Below are 18131 nucleotides of genomic sequence, written 5' to 3' on the forward strand. Positions count from 1 at the left end.
TAAGAGGCCAGATAAACACCATTAAATGCAAGAAATTTGGAACGGGGTGAAGAAATTTTATTAGCAGAGTTAGAATTACAGGTTCTGACAGAAGTATTATCAAAATTCAAGATTACATTGGATAAGTAAACAATGGAAGAAGTTGCAGGGATAGCGGAACAGGGTGGTTGTATCAACCTCCACACAAGCAAATAGTCCAGAGATGGTTGGCTCAAATGGTCGCTTCCCATGTTTTAACTTCTATGTATTAGTTGATTTCAAAGACATTATGGCAGAGCATTAAGAGACAGTCAGAAATTTCATTTGGCACAGGTAATGATCAAAGTGGAACTTGTTTAAAAATGTGCAGGAAAGAGGGGTGCAGTGGTTACAAAGAGCTTTGCCTTCCCCAGGCTTCTTTCCTGCATAACAGACCAAACTCATTTATCCATTGCTTGCACCATTGAGACTTCTGAACTTGCTTTGTATGAGGCATCTAACATTGTGAGCAGTTACATTATGAAAAACAAGACTTTGTTACGGATGTGGCAACATGGACTTAATTTGTGACAGAAATTAAATTGGAAGCTGCTTCTGGCAACTACAGCTGAAGAACTACTCTCTGGCCATAATGCTATATCAAGTCTAATTTATCAATGAGGAGCCTTGTGGTTCACAAATTTTGTACATTCAAACTAAAACAAAGTGTAGCTTCCTGATAAAAAGAACTCAAAAGGTTTGAATGGTAGACACATAACTCAAATTAAAGTCCTAGCTAGAAACAAGTAAATGCCGACTGGACACAATTTCTATCAAAAGTGATGGCCCCCACCCTCAATCAACTGAGAACAAAAACAGAACACAAGAATAAAATCATAGTTGAACAGATTGTCATCTTAATTCCATTTTCCTGGCTGCCCCATCACCGTAGACTCATGAAAGCCCATGAGATACAGGGCAATGTGGCAAACTGGATAAAAAGTTGACTTAGGAACAGGAAACAAAGGTTGATGGCTGCCCTTGCAATTGGAAAGTTGTTTCAAATGGTGCTCGGTGTTGGGGCTCTTACAGTTTGCGTTATATATTAACGATTTGCGCGTGAACGTGGGGAGGATGATTAGTAAATTTGCAGACACCAAGATTGGCCGAGTGATGGACAGTGTAAAGGATAACTATAACCTTAAAAACAATCCAGCCCTGGGTCACTGTCCATGTGGGGTTTGCACATTCTCCCAGTGTCTGCGTGGGGTTCACCCACACAACCCAAAGATGTGCAAGTTAGGTGGATTGGCCACGCTAAATTGCCCCTTAATTGAAAAAAGAAATAATTGGGTATGCTAAATTTATTTTTAAAAAACAATAGATGTGTTGGTGGAGTAGGCGAGAAAGTGGCAAATGAAATATGTGAGGTCATGCATTTAGGGAGGTCAAACAGTTATAGGGAGTACACAATAAATGGGAAAAATGGGAATATATTAAGAGGGGTAGATGAAGTAAGAGATCTTGGCGTACAAGTACACAGGTCCCTAAAGACAGCAGTTCAAGTAGACAAGGTTGTTAAGAAAGCATATGGAATGCTCACCTTCACTGGCAGAGGTAGTCGGGTATATAATGTTGGAATTGTGTCAGAAACGGCCTGGCCACAACTGGAGTATTGTCTCACCATTTCCAGGGGTTGAGTAAACGCACCTTCGCAAAGCAGCTTCTCAAACATACGCGCCACATATGCCCCTGCATCCGATCCCTCGATGCTCTACTGGAGGCCAACAATCCCTAAATTCTGCCTTCGCGACCTGTTCTCCAAATCCTCTACCTTCTCCTGCAGCCTTTTCTGATGGTCCCTCAACAGATCCATCTCCATTGCCAACGCGGTTAGCTGGTCCTCGTGCTCAGCCACCTTCTCTTCCACCTTTGGGATCGCCAGTCCCTGGGCTTCCAACCTTTGTTCCACCCGATCAATCCCTGTCTTAATCGGGTCCAGATACTTCGGTCTTTGCTTGGCGAAACTCTCCTGGAGAAATTTCACCAGCTGCTCCGTTGACCACTGGGCCGGCAATCCCAGCTCCTGAACCTCCACCATGTTTTCCAGTGCTGCAGGCTCCACTCTCCTCTTTACTCAACAATCTCTTCTTTGCAGACCACTTCTGGTCCACGACTCCATAAACTGTCCACAACACCATAAACCGGTTGCAGATTCCTCTTCTCTGCCTCACCAGTCTCCAATTTTACCAGTCAAATCCCCCATAAATCAGGAGAAAAGATTCCAAATGTCCACCACGAGCGGGAGCTACTAAATAAGCAACCTCTCACTCCATGGCCGCCACCGGAAGTCTGGTTAACACTGTTGCTTCACAGTGCCAGGGACCCGGGTTCGATTCCCAACTTGGGTCACTGCCTGTGCGGAGTCTGCACGTTCTCACCATGTCTGCATAGGTTCCCCTGGGTGCTCCGGTTTCCTCCCACAAGTCACGAAAAACGTGCTTAAGTGAATTGGACATTCTGAATTCTCCCTCAGTGTACCTGAACAGGCGCCGGAATGTGGCGACTAGGGGATTTTCACAGTAACTTCATTGCAGTGCTAATGCAAGCCTACTTGTGACAATAATAAAGATTATTATCTTGGACATGCTATTCCCTTGAGTTTGTGTTGTTGAATATTTACTTTTCCGCCTGCATGGGCGTGCGAGATGTGGCGAGTGGCGACTGTTATCCTGTTCTAGCATCAAACTGAATCAATTATGTGAATTGTGGTCTGTGCAGTTTTACTCCTTTTTGTCATTATGTACTGGCCTCCCCGAACAGGCGCCGGAATGTGGCGACTAGGGGCTTTTCACAGTAACCTCATTGAAGCCTACTTGTGACAATAAGCAATTATTATTATTATATTATTATGTCATAATCCTTGTAGTTATGGGAGGGGAGTGCCTTTTTGACATCCCACATCTTGTTTATAATGAAGATGAGTGAGTCAGGACTTAATTAAGTGATAGGAGTGATGGGGTTAGTTAAGTCCTCACTGAGATGGAGGATTAGAGCAGAGTTAACGGTATCGGGTTTTAATTTTGTTTTGTTTTTGATATTTTGAATTTAAAGAATCCGTGCCTTTCTCCTTCGATGGCCTGGGCAGATTATCTTGGCCTCTTATCTCTGCCTCTTCCTTGAGGTTGAAATCTTTCCTGGTCATTTTTTAAAAAGCTATTAGAACGGGAGGGTATGAGTGGGAGGACTAGAGGGGTTTGGTTAATCTTTGGCTGGTCTGCTGAAGAGATTGTTCTTCGCATCCTTTCTGTTATCGGGCGCAATGCTTGGCAATGGTTGATATCTTTTGATCAGTCTGCAGGATCCCAGAGGGATCTTTTTCCTTCCTCTCCATCTAGGTGAGCAGGGTGCTGTTTCTAATCCTGGTCCGGTCCAGGTCAAACCTCCCCTAAAGCTTTCCCTGACCAGCGAAGCTCTGATCTCACTTCCTAATCTTACACCCCAATTTCTCTTGCTTTCGCCCTCTCATGTCACCAGGATCCACCCTCTGCTTCCTCAACCTTATCCCACTAAACTCGTGACCACCCAAATTGCCTTCCTGGCCTCTATCTTCATTTTTTGTTAATTGCTCTCTCCCCTTGGGTATGGCCCATCACCCTTTGAAATCTACATTCATCCTCGCTTGCCTCAGAAAACCCACCCTCGACCCCGACGCCCTTGTAAATGACCTTACTGCCATCAACTTTTCTTCTGTTCACCAAAATTCTTGAATGTGCCATCACCACATAAATCAGTGTTTACCTTTCGTACAAACCAATATTTCCAACCAGTTTTCTGCCGCAATGACAAAACTGCAATGGTTATCAAAATTCACAAATTACTTGCTCTTACGTGACTGCGTGAACTATCACGGCCATTGTGAACTATCCCTCCTCACCCTTCTTGATCTGTCTGCGGCTTTTCACAGTGAGCCACATAAGAACAGAAGAACCAGAAGCAGGAATAGGCAATTCAGCCCCTTGAGCCCACTCTGTCATTTAATACGATAATGGCTGATCTCCTCTCGGTATCAACTCCACTTTCCTGCCCGTTTTCCACAACCCTTCAACCCTATACGAATTCAAAATCTGTCTAACATTAGATGCAGGAGAAGTAGGGCATTCCGCCCTTAGACTGCTCTGCCATTCAATGAGATCATGACTGATCTAATGTGATAATCCTCAACTCCTCTTTTCCAGCTGATCCCCATAAACCTGGGCAGCACGGTAGCACAGGTGGCTAGCACTGTGGCTTCACAGCACCAGGGTCCAGGTTCGATTTCCCACTGGGTCACGGTCTGTGCGGAGTCTGCACGTTCTCCCAGTGTCTGCGTGGGTTTCCTCCGGGTGCTCCGGTTTCCTCCCACAGTCCAAAGACATGCAGGTTAGGTGGATTGGCCATGATAAATTGTCCTTAGTGACCAAAAAAGGTTAGGTGGTGTTATTGGGTTACGGGGATAGGGTGGAAGTGAGGGCTTAAGTGGGCCGGTGCAGACTCGATGGGCCGAATGGCCTCCTTCTGCACTGTATGTTCTAACCCTTGATTCCCTTACTGATTAGAAATCGGTCTTTCTCGACTTCCGGTTGCGGCGATGCACTGCTAAGCCGCACGTTTCGGCAGCTCCCGTTCGAACGGACTTTTGGGCTATTTTTGGGAGCCCCAACGGAATTTTTTTTTTACCAAACCCAGTGTGGGGTGACGAAGGAAGGATTCCCCCTGGGTGTGTATGGAAAGGATCGGTGGTAGTGGCCAGATTGCGAAGGATCCTTTGGAGCAGCGGCATAGAAGAGAAGAAGCAAGATGGCGACGGATGGAGCCCAGACGACATGGGGCCCGGACCAGCAGGAATCCCTCCGACGGTGTGTGGAGAAATTAAAGGAGCAAGTGCTGGCGCCGATGTTATTGGCAATCGAAGGGCTAAAAGAAACGCAAAAGGCCCAGGCATTAGAGCTCCGTGGGGTGAAGGCAAAGGCATCTGAGAACGAGGATGAGATTCTGGGCCTAGCGGTAAAAATGGAGACGCACGAGGCGCTATATAAGCGAAAGGCTCGAAGTCCTGGAGAACAGCTCGAGGAGAAAGAACCTCCGGATTCTGGGTTTCCCCCGAGGGAGCTGACGTTGGGGCTTATGGGAGCTGAGGGCCCCTCGGGCCCCCTGGAGGTGGAAGGGGCTCACCGGGTCCTTGTGAGGAGACCAAAGGCTGGAGAACCACCAAGGGCGATAGTGGTGAGATTTCACCGCTTCACCGACAGAGGCGCGGTTTTGAGCTGGGCCAAGAAGGTACGGAGTAGCAGGTGGGAGAGTGCGGTGATACGCATGTTTCAGGACTGAAGCCCGGAGGAGGAGGAGGGCGAGCTTTAATCGGGCCAAGGTGGTGCTTCACAAGAAAATAAAGTTTGGGATCCAGCAGCTGGCGCGATTGTGGGTCACGCACCAAGACAAACATTACTACTTTGAAACGTCGGATGAGGCATGGACCTTCATCCAAGAAGAGAAATTGGACCAGAACTGAGGGACTGATGCTGTGGGGGAGACGACGATGTCGATGTATAGAAATGTAAATTGGGGAATGGGAGGTTCACAGTATCGGGACGATAGACGGGGGGTTTTCTCTTCTTGACGGGGGGACACTGAAAAATGTGGGCGCCGGTGGAAAAAAGGGACTGGGGGGGGGGGGGGATGGGGGAGCTGCGCCATGGGGGGCGGGGCCGATGCAGGAAAGCGCGGGGGTTTTCCAGCGCTAGGAGATGATGGCGGGAAGATAGGCGCAAGAAGAATGAGAGTTCCACACACGGGGGGGTCAAGGAGAGCAGGGGAAGCCGGGGTCAGTTGGAGTCAGCTGACTTTCGGAAACATCATGGGGGGAGTAACCATGCTAGATGGGGATCTAGCGGAGGGGGGGGGGGGGGGTGGTCATCTGGGTTGCTGTTGCTGGGAGCGAGGGGGAGCTGGCAAGGGAAGAGGTGGTCGGGACGGGAGTGCGCCGCCTGGGGGACGGGTGGGTGCGCGGGACTGGCCTAGGATAGGGGATGGCCAATCGGCGGCGGGTGGGTGGGACAGGTGTTCCACTCAGGGTTGGACGCGAAAAATAGAGGGGTGGCGATATTGGTGGGGAAACGGGTGTCGTTCGAGGCTAGAAATATAGTGGTGGACAATGGTGGTAAAGATATGTGATGGTGAGTGGTAGATTGCAGGGAAAGGAGGTCGTGCTGGTAAATGTATATGCCCTGAACTGGGACGACGCGGGATTTATGAAGCGGATGCTGGGACGTATCCCGGACCTGGAGGTGGGAAGCCTGGTAATGGGGGGGGAGGGGGATTTCAATACTGTGCTGGATCCAGGGTTAGATCGGTCTAGATCCAGGACCGGAAGCGGCCAAGGTGCTCAGGGGGTTCATGGAGCAAATGGGGGGAGTGGATCCGTGGAGATTTGCCAGGCCGTTGGCCAAAGAGTTCTCCTTTTTCTCCCATGTCCATAAGGTATACTCCCGGATAGATTTCTTTGTTTTGAGCAGGGCACTGATTTCGAGGGTGGAAGGAACGGAGTATCCGGCTATAGCCGTTTCAGACCATGCCCCGCACTGGGTGGATCTGGAACTAGGAGAGGAGAGGGAACAGCACCCAGTCTGGCGACTGGATGTGGGACTATTGGCGGATGAGGGGGTCTGTGGAAGGGTGCGGGGATGTATTGAGAGGTACCTGGAGGCCAATGATGACGGTGAGATCCAGGTGGGGGGTAGTATGGGAAGCGCTGAAGGCGGTGGTTAGGGGAGAGTTGATCTCCATTAGGGCTTACAAGGAGAAACAAAGAGGGCAAAGAAAGGGAGAGATTAGTGGGGGAGATTTTGAGTGTGGATAAAAGATATGCGGAGGCCCCGGACGAAGAACTATATAAGAGAGAGGCGAAGACTTCAGATGGAGTTTGACCTGCTGACCACAGGGAAGGCAGAGGCACAGTGGAGGAAGGCACAGGGGATGAGATACGAATATGGGGAAAAGGCGAGCCAGCTGCTGGCCCACCAGCTTCGTAAGAGGATAGCGGTGAGGGAAATAGGGGGAGTCAGGGGTGAAACGGGAACTAGGGAGCGGAGAGCAGGAAAGGTAATTGCGGTGTTTAAGACCTTTTATGAGAGGCTATATAGGTCCCAACTCCTGGAGGGAAAAGAGGGGAGGCAACAGTTTCTGGACCAACTAAGCTTCCCGAGGGTGGAGGAGCAGGAGGTGGCAGGTCTGGGGGCGCCAATTGGGGTGGATGAGGTGACTAAAGGGCTGGGGAACATGCAGGCAGGGAAGGCCCCGGGACCAGACGGGTTCCCGGTGGAATTTTACAGGAAATATGTGGACTTGTTGGCCCCGCTGCTGGCAAGAACCTTTAACGAGACCAGAGAAGGGGGGGACTCTACACCCGACAATGTCGGAGGCGACGATATCACTAATCCTGAAGCGGGATAAAGATCCGCTGCAATGCGGGTCATATAGGCCTATCTCGCTCCTGAATGTGGACGCCAAGTTGCTGGCAAAAGTGCGAGCGACGAGGATCGAGGATTGTGTCCCGGAGGTGGTACATGAAGACCAGACAGGGTTTGTAAAGGGGAGACAACTAAATGTCAACGTGCGACGGCTGTTGGGAGTGATAATGATGCCCCCAGCGGAGGGGGAGGCAGAGATAGTGGTAGCAATGGATGCAGAGAAGACATTCGATAGGGTAGAGTGGGAGTATTTATGGGAGGTGTTGAGGAGGTTTGGGTTCGGGGAGGGGTTTATCAGTTGGGTCAATCTCCTCTCTGGGGCCCCAGTGGCAAGTGTAGTCACAAATCGGCAGAGATCGGAGTATTTTCGGTTACATAGGGGAACAAGGCAGGGGTGCCCCCTGTCCCCACTACTGTTCGCGTTGGCAATTGAACCACTGGCCATAGCGGTGAGAGACTCTAGGAAATGGAGGGGGGTGGTTAGAGGGGGAGAGGAACATAGAGTGTCACTCTACGCAGATGACCTACTGCTGTATGTGGCGGATCCTGTGGCGGGGATGACAGAGGTTATGCAGATATTGAGGGAGTTTGGAGATTTTTCAGGATATAGGCTTAATATGGGGAAGAGTGAGCTTTTTGTAGTACACCCCAGGGATCAGGGAAGAGGGATAGAAGCCCTGCCGTTAAGGAGAGTGGAAAGGAGCTTCCGATATTTGGGGATCCAGGTAGCCAAGAGCTGGGGAACTCTACACAAACTCAATCTGACACGGCTGGTGGAGCAGATGGAGGAGGATTTCAAGAGGTGGGATATGCTGCCGCTCTCGCTGCATTCCCAGAAAAGGTATACCACGAACCCAGTGGTGGTGGCAACCTTAAGGATCTGGGGGCAATGGAGGCGACATAGGGGGGTGTTGGGTGCCTCGGTGTGGTCCCCAATCAGGAATAACCATAGGTTTGTCCCAGGAAGGATGGACGGAGGGTTCCAGAGCTGGCATCGGGCAGGAATTAGGAGATTGAGAGACTTGTTTATTGATGGGGAGTTTGCGAGCCTGGGAGCGCTGGAGGAAAAGTAGGAGTTGCCCCTGGGGAATATCTTTAGATATATGCAAATGAGGGCGTTTACGAGGCAACAGGTGAGGGAATTTCCGCTGCTCCCGACACAGGATATCCAGGATAGAGTGATTTCGGGGGTATGGGTCGAGGAGGGCAAAGTGTATCAGGAGATGAGAGACGAGGGGGAGGCGCTGGTAGAGGAGCTGAAAGGAAAATGGGAAGAAGAGCTGGGGGAGGAGATTGAGGAGGGGCTGATGCCCTAAGTAGGGTAAATTCCTCTTCCTCGTGTGCCAGGCTTAGCCTGATACAATTCTATTCTACACAGAGCACACATGACGGGAGCAAGACTGAGCAGGTTCTTCGGAGTGGAGGACAGGTGCGGGAGGTGCTTGGGAAGCCCGGTGAACCACACTGCGTAGAGCGACACTGATAAACCCCTCTGGTCGTGTCCGGCACTGGATGAGTACTGGAGGGGAGTGGCAAGAGTGATTTCAAAGGTGGTGAAGGTCCGGGTCAAGCCAGGCTGGGGGTTAGCTATATTTGGGGTAGCGGAAGAGCCGGGAGTGCAGTCGGCGAAAGAGGCCGATATTCTGGCCTTTGCGTCCCTGGTAGCCCGGCGAAGGATCTTACTTATGTGGAAGGAAACGAAACCCCCCGGCGTGGAGGCCTGGACAAACGACATGGCAAGGTTCATAAAACTGGAACGGATGAAGTTTGCGTTGAGAGGATCGGTTCAGGGGTTCTCCAGGCGGTGGCAACTGTTCCTGGACTATCTCGCGGAACGTTAAGGGAAAATAGATCGTCAGCAGCAGCCCGGGGGGGGGGGGGCACTACTTCTTGTTAATTTGCTAGTTCACTATTTTATTTAAATAATGTTACTTATTAGTTATTGTGTCATCTCTTGTGTTGATTTGTAAAGTGGAAAAATTGTGTTTGAAAACTTTAATAAAATATATATTTTTTTTTTTAAAAAGAAATCGGTCTTTCTCAACCATGAACATACTTAATGACCCAGCCTCTACTGCCCTATCCGGAAAGAATTCCATAGACTAATGTCAGAGAAGAAATTCCTCTTTATTTCGGTCTTAGACCCCCTTAGTCCGAGATTATGCGCGCTGGTCCTAGACTCTCCCACAAGGGGAAGCAACCTCTCAGCACCTACCCTGTCAAGCCCCCTGAGAATCCTATATGTCTCAATAAGGTTTCCATTCATTCTTCCAAACTCCAATAAATACAGACCCAACCTCTCCCCATAAGAAAATTCCTGCACCTGGGAACAACCAGTGAACCTTCTCTGGACCTCCTTCAATGCCAGTATATTTTTCCTTCATGTCATGGGAGTGTTCCATTGAGGATTTGTCTTATCAATTGGCTTCAGTGATGTCATTGTGTGGGTGGAGCTAGGCTGTGGCTTTGGCAGTTTTTACTTTTGTTTTTGAGTTGGGAGCTGGCTGTGGCTTTCGCTAATGGTGTTAGCTATGCAGAGAGACTGAATAGACTCAGAGTGTTATCATTAGAACGACAGAGGTGGAGGGGTGACCTGATAGAGGTTTTACTTTTGCTTTGCGTTTGACCTGGCTTTGTATTGCACAGGTTGGAAAGCGGTGTCTCTATCTTCATTTTAGAAGCTGTTTCCAGATAACCTGATAACTTAAAAGAGATAACTGTTTTCTGGAAGGAATTCAAACCTGCTGTTTTGGAAAGGAAACAAGATTAACCATACCAGGTCTTACAGATAGTTAGAGTGCCGTGTGTTGGGCCACACCTTTGAAAAGGGGTTTCTGGTTTATGGGATCTCGTTATTAAATGGAAGTTAAAAGGGGGGAAATTATTAAGGGAGATACATAGATTACTGTAGCTGTGGGGTATTTATGTTTGTAGTTGATAAAAATGCTTACTATGTGTGTTTATAAAAACGTTAACTAAATTTGTAAAATAAAGCTTGTTTTTGATTAAATGTGCTTAAGGCCTCTGTTGAATAACACCTGAAAGGCAGGATCTTGTGCTCATCGTAACCAAAATCGATAAACAGTTGTAGGTCAGGTGAACTCCATGATATACTGTGGAGTTTTCTAAACCCTGGCCCATAACATTAGATAAGGGGACCAAAACTGTTAACAGTATTCCAGGTGGTCCAACTAGTGCCTCGTATAGTTTTAGCAAGACTTCCCTATTTTTATATTCTATTCCCTTGGAAATCAAGGCCAACATTTCATTTACCTTCCCTATTACCTGAACTTGCGTGCCAGATTTTTGTGATTTATTCACAAGGCCCCGAAATCCCTTTGTGCTGCAGCTTTCTGCAGTCTTTCTCCATTTAAGTAATATTCAGTTCCTTTTTGTGAAGGGGAGGTCGTACCACACTAACTTGACTGAGATTTTTGAGGAGATGGCAAAGATGATTGATGAGGAGAGGGCGGTGGATGTTGTTTATTTGGACTTCAGTAAAGCCTTTGACAAGCTGCCTCATGGCAGACTGGTACAAAAGGTGCGGCACACAGGATCAGATGCGAGGTGGTAAGATGGATACAGAACTGGCTCAGTCACAGAAGGCAAAGGACAGCAGTCGAAGGGCGTTTTCCGGAATGTAAGGTTGTGCCTAGTGGTGTTCCACAAGAATATGTGCTGGGGTCTCTGTTATTTGTAGTACACATAAACGATTTGGAGGAAACTGTAGCTGATCTGATCAGTAATGTCGCAGATGACATCAAGATTGGTGGAGTGGCAGATATTGTTGAGGATTGTCAGAGGATACAGCAGGAAATAGATCGGTTGGAGACTTGGGCAAAGAAATGGAAAATGGAGTTTAACCAAACAAATGTGAGTTAATGCATTTTGGTAGGTGTAACAAAGGGGAAATATACCGTAAATGGCAAAGCTCTTAGGAACATAGAAAGTCAGAGATCTGGGCGTGCAAGTCCATAGATCTTTAAAGGTGGCAACACAAGTGGACAAGGTAGTCAAGAAAGCATACGAACTGCTTGCCTTCATTGGACTGGGCATAGAGTATAAAAACTGGCAAGTATTGCTACAGTTGTATCGAACCTTGGTAAGGTCGCACTTGGAATATTGCGCACAATGCTGGTCGCCACTATCAGAAGGATGTGGAGGCTTTGGAGAGGGTGCAGAGGAGGTTTACCAGGATGTTGCCTGGTCTGGAGGGCGTTAGCTATGCGGAGAGGCTGAACAGACTCGGGACTGTTTTCATTAGAACAGAGGTTTTTCATTAGAACGACAGAGGGTGAGCGGTGACCTGATAGAGGTCTACAAGATTATGAGGGGCATGGATAGCGGATAGGCAGGCATGCTTTCCCAGGGTGGAGGGGTCAGTCACCAGGGGCACTGGTTTAAGGTCAGTGGGCAAAGTTTAGAGGAGATGTGCGAGGCAGGTCTTTTACACAGAGGGTGGTGAGTGCCTGGAGTGCGTTGCCAGGGGAGGTTGTGGAGGCAGATACATTAACGGCGTTCAAAAGGCATCTTGCCAAATAGATTGGTTATGGTGGGATACGGCACAAGGAAGTGCTGAGGGTTTTGGTTAAGGGTGATATCATGACCGGTACAGGCTAGGTGGGCCAAAGGGCCTATTCGTGTGCTGGATTGCTCTTTGTTCTTTCATCCCTCTTACAACACCTCGCGCATGTGATCCAGCTTGGTGAGACTAGACTCAGCTGGTACTATTTTTCTCATGGCAGCCAGAGAATAATTTCTCTTTCACAGCATTACCTCGGCAACGCCCAAGCATCTACCTTTGGTAATCTATTTCTGCGGTCCCCAACAACATCAACCAAAAGCATGTCAGTTGCTTTCTGTACACTGGCAACGACCAACTCTCACCAACATGCAGCAGTGGATAATGATAATTTTCTTTCAATTAAGAAGCATACAGCATAGCAGTACAGTGGTTAGCACTGTTGCTTCACAGCACCAGGGTTCCGGGTTTGATCTCCGCTTGGGTCACTGTCTGTGCAAAGTCTGCACGTTTTCCAGTGTCTGCGTGGGTTTCTTCCTGGTGCTCCGGTTTCCTCCCACAAGTCCCAAAAGAAATGTTGTTAGGTGAATTGGACATTCTGAATTCTCTGTGTAACCAAACAACAAAGAACAAAGAAAGGTACAGCACAAGAACAGGCCCTTCGGCCCTCCAAGCCTGCGCCGACCATGCTGCCCGTCTAAACTAAAATCTTCTGCACTTCCGGGGTCCGTATCCCTCTATTCCCATCATATTCATGTATTTGTCAAGATGCCCCTTAAACATCACTATCATCCCTGCTTCCACCACCTCCTCCGGCGGCGAGTTCCAGGCACCCACTACCCTCGGTGTAAAAAACTTGCCTCGTACATCTCCTCTAAACCTTGCCCCTCGCACCTTAAACCTATGCCCCCGAGTAATTGACCCCTCTACCCTAGGAAAAAGTCTGGGAAAAGACAAACCGATGCCAAAGTGGTCTACGGGATTTTCACAGTAACGTCATTGCAGTGTTAATGTAAGCCTACTTGTGACACTAATAAAGATTATTATTATTAATTAGAGGCAGGAATTGAACCCAGGTCTCTGCACTGTGAGGCAGCAATGCTAACCACTGTAATAAGGAAACCTCAGGTCGTAATTAAAACAGCATACCTATTCCAGCATTTGAGGAACCTTTTACAAGGGTCCATAATTGGTTGAGTGGGACCCCTGCCGAAAACCAAAAGTGAGAATCAGTATCTGTTGACCATAAAAGACATGTCTACTAGATTTCCGGAGGCAATTCCATTCAGAAACATTGCATCTGAGAGGGTTGTAGCGGAGTTTCTAAAAATATATTTTTCTTAATATAAATTTTTCCACTTTTTCCCAATTAAGGGGCAATTTAGCTGGGCCAATCCATCTACCCTGCACATCTTTGTGTTGTGGGGTTGAGACCCACGCAGACACGGGGAGAATGTGCAAATCCCTCACACACAGTGGCAGGGTCGGGATCGAACACAGGTCCGCGGGACCGTGAGGCAGCAGTGCTAACCACTGTGCCACCGTAATGCCCCTGTTGTAGAGGAACTTTTAAAACCTAAATTTAGAGTACCCAATTATTTTTTCCCAATTAAGGGGCAAAAGTGCGGTCAATCCGCCTATCCTGCACATCTTTGGGCTGTGGGGGTGAAACCCACACAGACACGAGGAGAATGTGCAAACTCCACACGGGCAGTGACCCTCGGCCGGGATCGAACCCGGGTCCTCGGCGCCGTGAGACAGCATTTCTAACCACTGCGCAACCGTGCTGCCCTGGTTGTAGTTTATTTTTAAACTAGATATGGACGACTAAAAGAAATTCAATCAATCAGGGATTCAATTTTATGCCGAAGTTATTCAAGAATTGTTATGGGTAGCTCAGGAATAAAGCAATTTAACGGTGTATCATCTGGAATCACAAGGGGCATTAGAAATATGGCAAATTCTAAGATCATTTTGAGGACCTAAAGTCAAGATTATCCAGAGGATTGGGATAAAGTCCCTAGTCCTGATATGCTACGAAAGAACTATTATCATAGAATTTACAGTGCAGAAGGAGGCCATTTGGCCCATCGGGTCTGCACCGGCTCTTGGAAAGAGCACCTACCCAAGTCAACACCTCCACCCCATCCCCACAACCCAGCAACCCCACCCAACACTAAGGGCAATTTTGGACACCAAGGGCAATTTATCATGGCCAATCCACCTAACCTGCACATCTTTGGACTGTGGGAGGAAACCGGAGCACCCGGAGGAAATCCACACACACACGGGGAGGATGTGCAGACTCCGCACAGACAGTGACCCAAGCCAGAATCGAACCTGGGACCCTGGAGCTGTGAAGCAATTGTGCTATCCACAATGCTACCGTGCTGCCAACTATTCTGTTGGATTTCATCATCCAGTTCTTCATCTGTAGCCCTGTAGGCAACAGCACCAAAAGCACAAATCTGGTGTTCTTGTTTCATAAGGGAATTTCTTGATGAATATGGAGATCAGGGGTTATGGGGAGAAAGCAGGAGAATGGGAATAAGGCACAGATCAGCCACAATTAAATGGAGGAGCAGACTCAATGGGTCAAATGGCCTAATTCTGCTCCTATTAAGGTCTTATAAAGGAATTCCATTTGTACTATTTCATTACGTGCATTTCTAATTGCAATCAACTAAATTCAGTCCATTCAAATTGATTTTTGGTCACCGAGGTGAGGGGACCACGTAAATTGATCAAAGAGAAATTGTCAGTTGATTAGAATTCAGGACCGGCATGTACCTGTGAGGATGAAAGATAAGGGTGGCAAGTATATGGAACCCTGGATAACGAGGGATATCATGAACCTTGTCAAAAAGGAAAAGGAAGCATTCGTAAGGTCTAAAAGGCTTAGGACAGATGAAGCCCTTGAAGACGGTAGCCTTGGATAGCACAATTGCTTCACAGCTCCAGGGTCCCAGGTTCGATTCCAGCTTGGGTCACTGTCTGTGCGGAGTCTGCACATCCTCCCCGTGTGTGCGTGGGTTTCCTCCGGGTGCTCCGGTTTCCTCCCACAGTCCAAAGATGTGCAGGTTAGGTGGATTGGCCATGATAAATTGCCCTTAGTGTCCAAGATTGCCCTTAGTGTTGGGTGGGGTTGCTGGGTTATGGGGATAGGGTGGCGGTGTTGACCTTGGGTAGGGTGCTCTTTCCAAGAGCCGGTGCAGACTCGATGGGCCGAATGGCCTCCTTCTGCACTGTAAATTCTATGAAATCTATGAATATAAAGCATTTGGGTCATTCTACCAGAAAGATGTGGAGGCTTTGGAGAGGGTGCAGAGGAGGTTTACCAGGATGTTGCCTGGTCTGGAGGGTGTTAGCTTTGTGGAGAGGCTGAATAGACTCGGGCTGTTTTCATTAGAAAGACGGAGGTTGAGGGGGTGACCTGATCGAGGTCTACAAGGTTATGAGGGGCATGGATAGAGTGGATGGGCAGACTCTCTTTCCCAAGGTGGAGGGGTCAGTCACCAGGGGGGGATAGGTTTTCAGGTCCTTGGGGCAAAGTTTAGAGGAGATGTGCAAGGCATGTTTTTTACGCAGAGGATGGCGAGTGCTTGGAACGCATTGCCAAGGGAGGTTTGGAAGCAGATACATTAATGGCGTTCAAAAGGCATCTTGACAAACACATGGATATGATGGGTATAGAGGGATATGGCACAAGGAAGAGCTGAGGGTTTTGGCAATTGGTATCATGACAGGTACAGGCTTGGAGGGCCGAAGGGCCTGTTCCTGTGCTGTATTGATCTTTGTTCTTTGGTAGGTCAGTAGTGGGAGACTACATTGTTGGACTGTGTCAAACTTTAGGGAGAAATTAACTAGGGGGGCTTTAATTTAAAATTGTCACAACATGTGATAAAAAAACGAGGTGGATAAGAAATCAAAAATTCTTAGTTTTGTTAGGGGGACAAGGTTGTTACCAGTCGTAGGTGAACCACTGAAAGCAAGATTTAGGGGGCCTTATTAAATAATTCACCTCACTCAATTTCCTTTTAATTTGATAAGAACGGCAGATAGAAGGAATGTGTCATGTTAATATCCTCAAAAGGTATTTTGTTTAGAGAAGGAAAGGAGGAAGTCGTCAGGGAAGAGATAAATCCAGATGTTTCTGAATTTGACATTCCACAAATTAAATTGAATAATGAGTAAAGTATTAAAAACAGTGATAAATTGAGTTACCTTCCCGAGGAAAATCAAAATGATCTAAAAGAGTTATTACAGTCACAGAGCTGTATGTCAGCCCGGTAGCACAAGTGGCTAGCACTGTGGTTTCACAGCACCAGGGTCCCAGGTTCGATTCCCCGCTGGGTCACTGTCTGTGCGGAGTCTGCACATTCTCCCTGTGTCTGCGTGGGTTTCTTTTGGATGCTCCGGTTTCCTCCACAGTCCAAAGATATGCAGGTTAGGTGGATTGGCCATTATAAAATGCCCTTAGTGTCCAAAAAGGTTACGAGGGGTTATTGGGTTACAGGGATAGGGATGAAAGTGAGGGCTTAAGTGGGTCGGTGCAGACTCGATGGGCCGAATGGTCTCCTTCTGCACTGTATGTTCTATGTTCTAAGTTGGGAAGTACGAAAGTAATTATGCATAATGCAGATACACAAAATTCTATTCACATTAAACATCCATACAGGCTCAATCCACTAAAGTTAGCAGTTGCAAAAGAAGATTGACAACATGTTTAAAGATGATATCATCGGTGAGTTGCAGCGATTGGTACAAAAACCAGATGGAAGACAATGATTATGTGTGGACTATAGAAAGATCAAAGTTACAAAGTCAAATTCGTACCCTATTCTCGTTTGGAAGACTGTGGGACAAGCACATTTTATTACCAACTTGACTTACTTTAAGTAACTTTATCAGACAGGGGGAAACGTTTAGGCTTTTGTGACGCCAAATGGTCTGTATCAATTTGAGGTTTTGCCATTTGGAATGAAGAATGTGCCAGCAATATTCCAAAGATCAACTAACAAGAACATCCCGGGTCTAAACAATTGTGTATACATTGACAATTTGGTGGTATTCAGTGAAACGTGGAAGGAGCATTTGCAACATTTTTAAAAATAATTTGATCGATTAAAGGAAGCTGGATTGGTGGTAAATTTGGCTAAGAGCAAATTTGCAAAAGCGCAAGTCACCTTCTTAGGCCATACCATTGGACATGGTCAGATGGCACCACGGAATATGAAGACGAAAGCTATTGGAGAATTTCCAATATCATCAACTAGGAGAGAAGTACTGAGGTTTCTGGGCATGAGTGGTTTCTACTGGAAATTTATGCCAAATTTCAGCAGCGTGGTTGCTCCCCTGACTGAACTTCTAAAAAAAAAAACACAAAATATTTCAGTGGACATCGGAATGTCAGGAGACATTTGATAATCTGAAGAAAAATGGTAACCATTGCAACAGTGTTGATGACACCTAATTATGTCAAACCATTTACAGTGACAATTGATGCAAGTGATGTGGGTGTTGGTGCTGTACACTGCTGCAGGAAGATGAGAATGAACAGTAGGTTGATGTTTGCCTGTTTAAAAATGTAAAATGATATGTCGTATAGAGTAGAAATTGTATGTGATCTTAAGAAATGTTTAACGTTAAAAGTGTTTTATCCCACAGGATCCCTGACCGAGATAAGACCGACCCGCATATTGACTTCTTTGTCATAGGGAACATGGTGCTTCCAGGGGTAACAAAGGCGGTAACAAATTACACCGCAATTGTAATCTCCAACCACGTTCCACATTATATGGGTGTGAGGTTGGAGAAGTGCCGGGCACAACGCCCCCCCCACGGAGGCTGGATACAGCTCTCCTCGCCGATAAGGAATTCTGTACAAAGATATCCCAAGCTATCGATGGTATGTAACCTGCAATCAGGATGGGGAGGTCTCACCCTCCACGTTTTGGGAAGCACTGAAGGCAATGATCAGGGGAGAACCATACATAGAAACATACACAAAATAGAAGCAGGAGGAGGCAATTTGGCCCTGGGAACTTGCTCCATCATTCATTATCATAGCTGATCATCAATAACCTGATATCCCCCTTCCAATATCCTTTGATCCCTTTAGCCCCAAGAGTTATATCCAATTC

General features: G+C 47.4%; 1 protein-coding gene across 3 annotated transcripts in view; it reads right to left on the bottom strand.

Annotated features, from left to right (window-relative positions):
• The window catches only part of cdc27 (cell division cycle 27), a 241920-nt gene that overhangs the window by 139730 nt on the left and 84059 nt on the right, over nucleotides 1-18131 (bottom strand). The window lies entirely within an intron of this gene.

This window comes from Scyliorhinus torazame, chromosome 21 (genome assembly GCF_047496885.1).
Source record: "Scyliorhinus torazame isolate Kashiwa2021f chromosome 21, sScyTor2.1, whole genome shotgun sequence".
In the NCBI taxonomy this organism is placed as follows: domain Eukaryota; kingdom Metazoa; phylum Chordata; class Chondrichthyes; order Carcharhiniformes; family Scyliorhinidae; genus Scyliorhinus; species Scyliorhinus torazame.